Source organism: Apium graveolens, chromosome 4 (genome assembly GCF_009905375.1).
Source record: "Apium graveolens cultivar Ventura chromosome 4, ASM990537v1, whole genome shotgun sequence".
Lineage (NCBI taxonomy): Eukaryota > Viridiplantae > Streptophyta > Magnoliopsida > Apiales > Apiaceae > Apium > Apium graveolens.
Window position 1 is genome coordinate 74,050,466 of NC_133650.1, and position 8,106 is coordinate 74,058,571.

Genomic DNA, 8,106 nt, shown 5'->3' on the forward strand with positions numbered 1-8,106 from the left:
ATTTGGGTGAAACGAAGGGTAGATAGAAGTGTATGTCGAATAGAATCATATGAGTTAAATATTGATAGAGACTTATGATGCCTAGTAGAGTAAGCAAGGCGTAGGAAAGAGAAGCAGGTGATCAGAAAATAAGAATTGACATGTAGAAAATACAGCAAGTAATCAGAGGATAGAAGCGAAGCATATGAGAAGCAGACTAGTGATTGTTGAATGAAGTCATTAGACAAGTACAAGTAAAGTTGAAATCGATTATGATAAGGCAAGTATTTCTAAACCTTTCTCGAGATATAATGCAATTATTTCTAAATGCTCTTGTGACATACTGTTAATACCCAAAATAGCTCTGTTTTATACTGTAAATACTTTGAATCCTTCAGCCTTGATCCTGAGCCATATCATTTGATCTTTGAGCCGTAAGCCTTATTCTTTGTAAACCATTTCTTATTGATTTACCAGATACTAAACCACACAAATAAGATATTACTCCACAAATATATATCCATCATATATACCAAACACTGGAACAGAATTGTTTACACATACAAAAATTTTTATACTCAACCATACCTTGTGATATCAAAGTACTAAAACCTTATAAAAACACTATTCATCTAATATCCGATTATCCTACCGGCTGGAGGCCACTTCTTTTATATACTTTGACATACCCTTCCGGTAACCATGAATTTTTACCATGCTCTTTTATAAATATTTAATTGTTATTAATTATGATCTATTTTTATTGAACTCTATTGTTGATCATATTGAAATGCTTTAGAATTGGATAGTTTTCTTTGTGTGGACCAGATTCGTGGTCAGACCATATCGATGATCAAGTTAGGCCAATGTGTGCCTTGGATCCAGTAGTTAGAGCAGTGCTGTGTGCTTTGCTCGGGGTTAGCGCGTGACTGATCAGCAACCTAACCTTGATTTTAAAAACTTTAAATGAATATCCAATTCTATTGGTTGTTTAACAAGAAACTTGATTCCTTTGAATCACCTCGTTTATTATTGTTTAACCTCAGTTATTGATAATATGACTTGCTGAGCTAGTTAGCTCACTTTTGTGAATCTTTTTATGTATTCTACAGTTAAGAAGGATACGATTGATAGCGAGGTTTCCCAGTTCAATGTTCGAGCTAGGATTCCAGATTATGATTGATCGAGCTAGCAGGAGCTTATTGCAGTAGTGAGATAGTAAGGTTGTAAGAATAATTTCATATCAGTTGTAAATTTAATTAGTTGGGAATTTGGTGCGTTGTAATCAAAGTTAAGGTTGTGGCTTGTTTTCATACTTTAACCTGTTGCGATCCGTGGTTATATAAAGCAGGGTCATTGCAAATAATATTTTCTATACAGGTTTATATATTGAGTATATGTTATGGACCCCAAACCTCTGACCCGGGTTTGGAGGGCGCCACACTCCTCCTGAGGGTAATACAGGGGAGAAACAGATCTATCCTCCACCTCCTTTTCCTAAGAGGTTGCAGAAGAAAAAGCTGGATAAGCAATTTGAGAAGTTTCTAGAGGTGTTCAGGAAACTTCACATCAACATACCTTTTACTGAAGCTCTTAAACTTATGCCTAGTTACAAAAAGTTCATGAAAGGTATTCTCTCTAGGAAGGTGAAACTTGATGACTTAGAGACCGTTGCTCTCACGGAGGAATGCAGTGATGTGATGTAACCGAAATTGCCTCTGAAGCTTAAAGATCCTGGAAGCTTCACTATTCCTTGCACAATTGGAAAGATGTCATTTGACAAGTGTCTATATGACTTGGGAGCTAGCATCAATCTGATGCCCTTGTCAATCTTCAAGAAGTTGGACTTTCTTGATCCAAAGCCTACTTATATGACTTTGCAGTTGGCCGACCGTTCTATTACATATCTGCGAGGTATTGTGGAGGATGTCTTAGTCTAGGTGGATAAACTCATCTTCCCTGCTGATTTTGTAATTCTTAATTTCGAGGAGGATAAGAAGATTCCCATAATCTTGGGAAGACCTTTCTTGGTGACTAGCCGAACCTTGATTGATGTACAGAAAGGTGAGCTCACCATGCGAGTATTGGATCAGGATGTCACTTTTAATATGTTCAATGCGATGAAGTTCCCTCCGGAAAATGAGGAGTGCTTAAAGGTGAAGTTGGTTGATTCTGTGGTTACTTTAAAACTTGATCAATTCCTAAGGTCCGATGCCTTAGAAAAGGCCTTATTGGGAAATTTGAATAGTTAAGATGATGAAGGGGATGAGCAGTTGCAATTTATGAATACTTCTCCCTAGAAGAGGAAGATTGATATGCCTTTTGAATCTCTTGGAATTGAGGACCTGAACAAAGCTCCTAAATGCCTCAAGCTATCTATTGATGAAGCTCCTACTCTTGAGCTTAAGCCTTTACCTGAACATTTGAGGTATGCATTTTTAGGTGATGCATCTACTTTGCCTGTTATTATTGCATCTGACCTTTCAGGTAGCGATGAGAAAAAACTCTTGAGGATTCTAAGAGAGTTCAAATCGGCAATCGGTTGGACCATATCAAATATTAAGGGAATCATCTCTTCTTATTGTATGCATAAAATTATGCTAGAGGAAGGTAGCAAGCCTACTGTTGAGCAACAAAGAAGGTTAAACCCTATCATGAAGGAAGTCATGAAGAAGGAAATTATTAAGTGGATGGATACAGGGATTATCTATCCCATTTCTGACAGTTCTTGGGTGAGTCCAGTTCAGCGTGTACCAAAGAAAGGAGGTATCATAGTCATTTCTAATGAGAAGAATGAGCTCATTCCTACTCGAGCATTCACGGGGTGGAGAGTTTGCATGGATTACAGGAAGCAGAACAAGGCCACAAGAAAAGATCACTTTCCTCCGCCGTTTATTGATCAGATGCTTGACAGATTGGCTGGGCATAAGTATTACTATCATCTAGATGGCTATTCAGGCTATAATGAAATTTCCATTGCTCCAGAAGATTAGGAGAAGACTACTTTCACTTGTCCATTTGGTACTTTCGCCTTTCGAAGGGTTTCTTTTGGGTTATGTGGAGCACCGACCATATTTTAGAGATGCATGATGGCTATCTTCTATGATATGATTGGTCAGAATGTGGAGGTGTTCATGGATAATTTCTCTGTGTTTGGTGATTCATTTGATGAGTGCTTGCAGAATCTAGGCGACGTTCTCAAGAGGTGTGTTGAAACCAATCTGGTTCTCAATTAGGAGAAAAGTCACTTTATGGTGCGACAGAGCATTATTCTTGGGCACAAGGTCTCTAGTAAGGGTCTTGAGGTGGACAAAGCCAAAGTGGGGGTCATCAAAAATCTTCCCCCACCAATTTCTGTTAGGGGAGTTCGCAGTTTTCTTGGTCATGCGAGCTTCTACAGGCGGTTCATCAAGGACTTCTCAAAAATTTCTAAACCTTTGTGCAATATTCTGGAGAAGGATGTCCCGTTTAAGTTTGATGACGAGTGTGTGGCTGCTTTTGAGTTCTTAAAGAAGAGTTTAATCACGGCACCGGTCATAACTACACCTGATTGGAGTGAACCTTTTGAGATGATGTGCGATGCAAGTGACTATACAGTTGGAGCAGTTCTTTGACAAAGAAAGAACAACATATTTCATGTGGTCTACTATGCGAGTAAGACCCTAAATGGTGCTCAGCTGAATTATACTACTACGGAGAAAGAACTTTTGGCTATTGTCTATGGTTTTGAGAAATTTTGATCTTATCTGCTTAGGACGAAGGTGATAGTATTCACTGATCACGCTGCAATTCGATATCTCGTCTCGAAGAAGGACTCGAAGCCAAGATTGATCAGATGGGTTCTTTTGCTTCAGGAATTTGAGTTAGAGATCAAGGACAGAAAAGGTACTGAGAATCAAGTCACTGATCACCTCTCTCGTTTAGAGGATCCAAGTGCAACTTTGCTGGATAAGATGTTAATATATGAGTCTTTTCCCAATGAGCAGCTGTTTGGAATGCAAGAGGAAGAACCGTGGTTTGCAGACATTGTGAACTACCTTGTGAGTAATATCATGCCTCCCGACTTGTCGTACGCTCGGAAGAAGTTTCTACATGAAGTAAAGTGGTATATGTGGGATGAGCCATTTCTTTTTTGACAAAGAGCTGACTAAATCATCAGAAGATGTATTCCTTACAGCGAAATGGGGGGATCTTGCGAGATTTCCACTTAACAGCTTACGGAGGACATTATGGTGGAGAAAAGACATCAGCTCGTATTCATCAAGTAGGTTTTTTGGCCAACTTTGTTTAAAGATGCTCATCAGTTTGTTTTGAAATGTGATCGATGTCAACGTGTGGGTAAATGTCCAAGAGAGATGAGATGCCTCTTAATGTGCTTCTCGAGGTTGAAGTCTTCGATGTTTGGGGAATTGACTTTATGGGGCCATTTGTCTCATCTTGTAACAATCAGTATATCTTATTGGCGGTCGATTATGTGTCGAAATAGGTTGAAGTCAAGGCATTTCCAACAAATGATGCGAAGGTAGTGCTTAATTTTCTTCATAAGCAGATATTCACAATATTTGGAACTCCGAGAGTCATAATCAGTGATGAGGGGTCGCATTTTTGCAATCACAAGTTCACTGCTATGATGCAACGATATAATGTGAATCATCGCATTGCTACGGCTTATCATCCTTAGACGAATTGGCAAGCTGAGGTATCTAACAGAGAGAACAAGCGCATTTTAGAGAAGGTTGTGTGTCCATCGAGAAAAGATTGGTCTTTGAAGCTTGATGAAGCTGTTTGGGTGTATAGAACAGCATAAAAGACGCCATTGAGAATGTCTCCATTTCAGCTATTTTATGGTAAGGGCTGTCATTTTCCGGTGGAGCTCGAGCATAAAGCGTATGGGGCTTTGAATAAGTTGAATCTGGACTTGGATGTAGCTGGAAAGAAGAAGATGCTTCAATTGAATGAACTCGAGGAGTTTCGACTTCAAGCATATGAAAATAATAAAATGTTATAGGAAAAAGTCAAGAGGTGGTACGATAGAGGTCTAGTGCTCAAATCATTTATGCCTGGGTAACAAGTTCTTTTGTTCAACTCTCGTCTTCGACTTTTTCCTGGAAATTTGAAGTCAGGGTGATCAGGGTCGTTTGTTGTCAAAACTGTGTTTCCACATGAAGCAGTGGAGATTTTTGAGAATGATCCGGGCCAAGCATTCAAGGTAAATGGTCAGAGGTTGAAGCATTACTATGGTGACACGGCAAACCACGAGGTGGTTAGTCCCGTTTTATTATCCGTTTGATCTCGCAAGTCTATGTCAAGCTAATGACGTAAAACAAGCGCTTCTTGGGAGGCAACCCAAGTTCGTTGTACATTAGTAGATAGAGGAAATAATGAGAAAGGAGAAAAACAGAAAAAAAATCAGAAAAACAGAAAATTTTAGGGCCAACTTCAGAAGCTGAGCGCGGCTGCGCTGATCTAGCACGCGGCCGCGCTGGAATTCCAGAAACCGAGCGCGGCCGCGCTGATCTAGCGCGCGGCCGCGCTAATTTGGCAGAAAGTGAGCGCGCCCGCGCTGGTCTAGCGCGCTGCCGTGCCGGGTCCATGTTTTAGAAAAAAAAATAAAAAGCAGTTTGTGAAGAGAAAATCAGGATTTTTAATAGATAATCAATTTCCACCCGATTTTTACTCTTCCACATCCCAAATTTCCCTCTCCAAATCAAACTAATTATTCCCATTATTCCCATAATCAATTTCCACTTCTAGTCCATATCTAATTCTCTTCCAACCTCCTATATACACACACCTATACATAAACTTCTCCATCACTTCTCAAACACAAATCTCTCTCAAACACTTATCTTTTATTCTCTCTTATTCAATCCCAATGGCACCCAAGAGACAAAGAACTCAAGTAAGAAGTAGCACCACTGATTTTTCGAGTGCAGGTGGTGTGAGGTCAAGGTTTTCAACTCCCGAGGCTGAAACGGAGTATACGAGGCTTCTCTCGAAGCCGATAGCCAAGGAGCGTGGTTTTCTACCATCAGGGAAAGATTGTAAGTTATTGGAGATGGGTTGGGTTGCTTTTTGTGAGGCACCCGCTGCTGTGCCCATGAGTGTTGTTCGAGAATTCTATGCTAATGTGAAGGCGGAGAAGAATAGTTTCACTGTGGTTCGGGGGATGACGGTGTAGTACAGTGCTGAGGTGATAAGGAGGGTGATTGAGCATCCCGTGAGGAAGCCCGGTCAGGACACATGGAATGATAAGACCCCGGAGGATTTTGATTTGGATTTGATTGGTGTTACTCTGTGTGTGCCTGAGACTCACTGGAAGTTCAAGAGGGGCACGACTGATTATTCCACGTTCCCTACTTCATGTATGAACATGTTTGCACGTGCTTGGAATTCGTTTATATGTGCTAACATGATGCCATCATCTCATGTGCATGAGATTACTGTGGAGCTTGCTCGTCTGTTGTGGGGTATTCTTCAGGGCGACTATGTGGATTTGGGGATGATTATCCATCAAGGTATTTTGAGGTTCTTGCGAGGAGGCACTACGGGTTCTATACCCAATGCGTCCGTTGTGACGAAGCTATGCATGACAGTTGGTATTCATTGGCCCGCACATGAGCAGCTACAGCTTCTCAGTGCTCCCATCGACCATTCTATACTGTTGAACATGACAGAGTGGTATGGTGGGAAGCCCGATCCAAAGGGGCTTGGTTATTCTTATGACCATCTACCCAGGTGGACGACCAGCTCCTCAGGCATATGCTGGTGGTACGGCGCAGGCAAGCAAGGCAGCTTGGAGAGCTGAGTTGGGTGAAGAGGCTGATTCATCACAGCAGGAAGCAGGAGCATATGTTGGAGTTGGTTTGAGTTCGACGCAATATAGGTGTCTAGCAAGGAGGATGGATGCTATGCATGACATTCATAGTCGGTTTGCACGTGATCTCACCCAGGCATTAGGGACTGCTTTCAGAGCCACAAGTGTTGACATCCAGTGGCCAATATTTGGTGAGGACTCCGTGTATCCACCTCCAGACACGCCTGACACTCCACCCATTGGGTGTGAGGATCCTGATTCCGAGTAAGTATGCCTGATTCCTTATTATTACCTTCACTGAGGATAGTGAATATTTTAAGTTTGGGGGTAGTAGTTGAAGGAATATGTTTTGCATGAATCACATATAGTTTGCATATTCATGATAGTTTAGTGCATATAGTTGCATATTTTTCCATGTAGTATTTTTATATAGTTTTTATGATAGTCTATTCATATAGTTTCATGCATTAGCATAATAACATGATCCCTTAGATGATTTTTCCGATTGATTTGTGATATTAATGCTAGTGTAGTGATGTCGTGTTTAGTGATGTTAAGTCTTGTCGAATTGATTTGCATGCTAGAGATAATTGTATTTCACTAAGTCTTATAGGTTGTTTGAGGCTAGATCATGACCATGGTTTGTTTGTTTGTCAAGGTTTAATCGCTTGTTTATATTTAGAATTTAGGATATTCTTTTAATAATAAATTAACATGGATATTTAGAAACTGGAGAAAATTGAATTTCATTGCTAGTTGTTGTGGCTAGGTGTCAAATGGCTAGTAGTCAGCTCATTTTATATGAGTAGTCTAGGGTTGAGCGAGATGAAGCAAAACACACTTATTCAGAAATTTGTGAAAAAGAATAAAAAAGAGAAAAAATATATTTAAGTGTTATGTATAATTGATCACGAGTGGGCTCTTTAGTACTTGAGTTATTAAGTTCTTAGGGGACTTTGTGCCTTGTGACCTAAGTCTTTTATAGTCTGGGATTCACTAACCTAACGCTCATTACATGGGTACTATTGTATAAGTCTTTTTTGGACCTCACTCATTGCACGGTCAAATAAGCATATTTGTGTTGTTTTTGTGATATGAATAAAGCATGAATCCTTATAAAACTCCAATATAAGAATTGAAGTGTTATAAGTTGTTTTGAGTCTAGCTTTTATCTTACCTATAACCTTGCGATTTCTTTGATGAGTAGTGAGTCATGATTGTTGATCTAGTTGCGATAATATATCTGTAAGCATTTGCACACACGCACGTCTCTGGTTTGTAGGTTGATTTGTGGGGTTTGATTGATATTT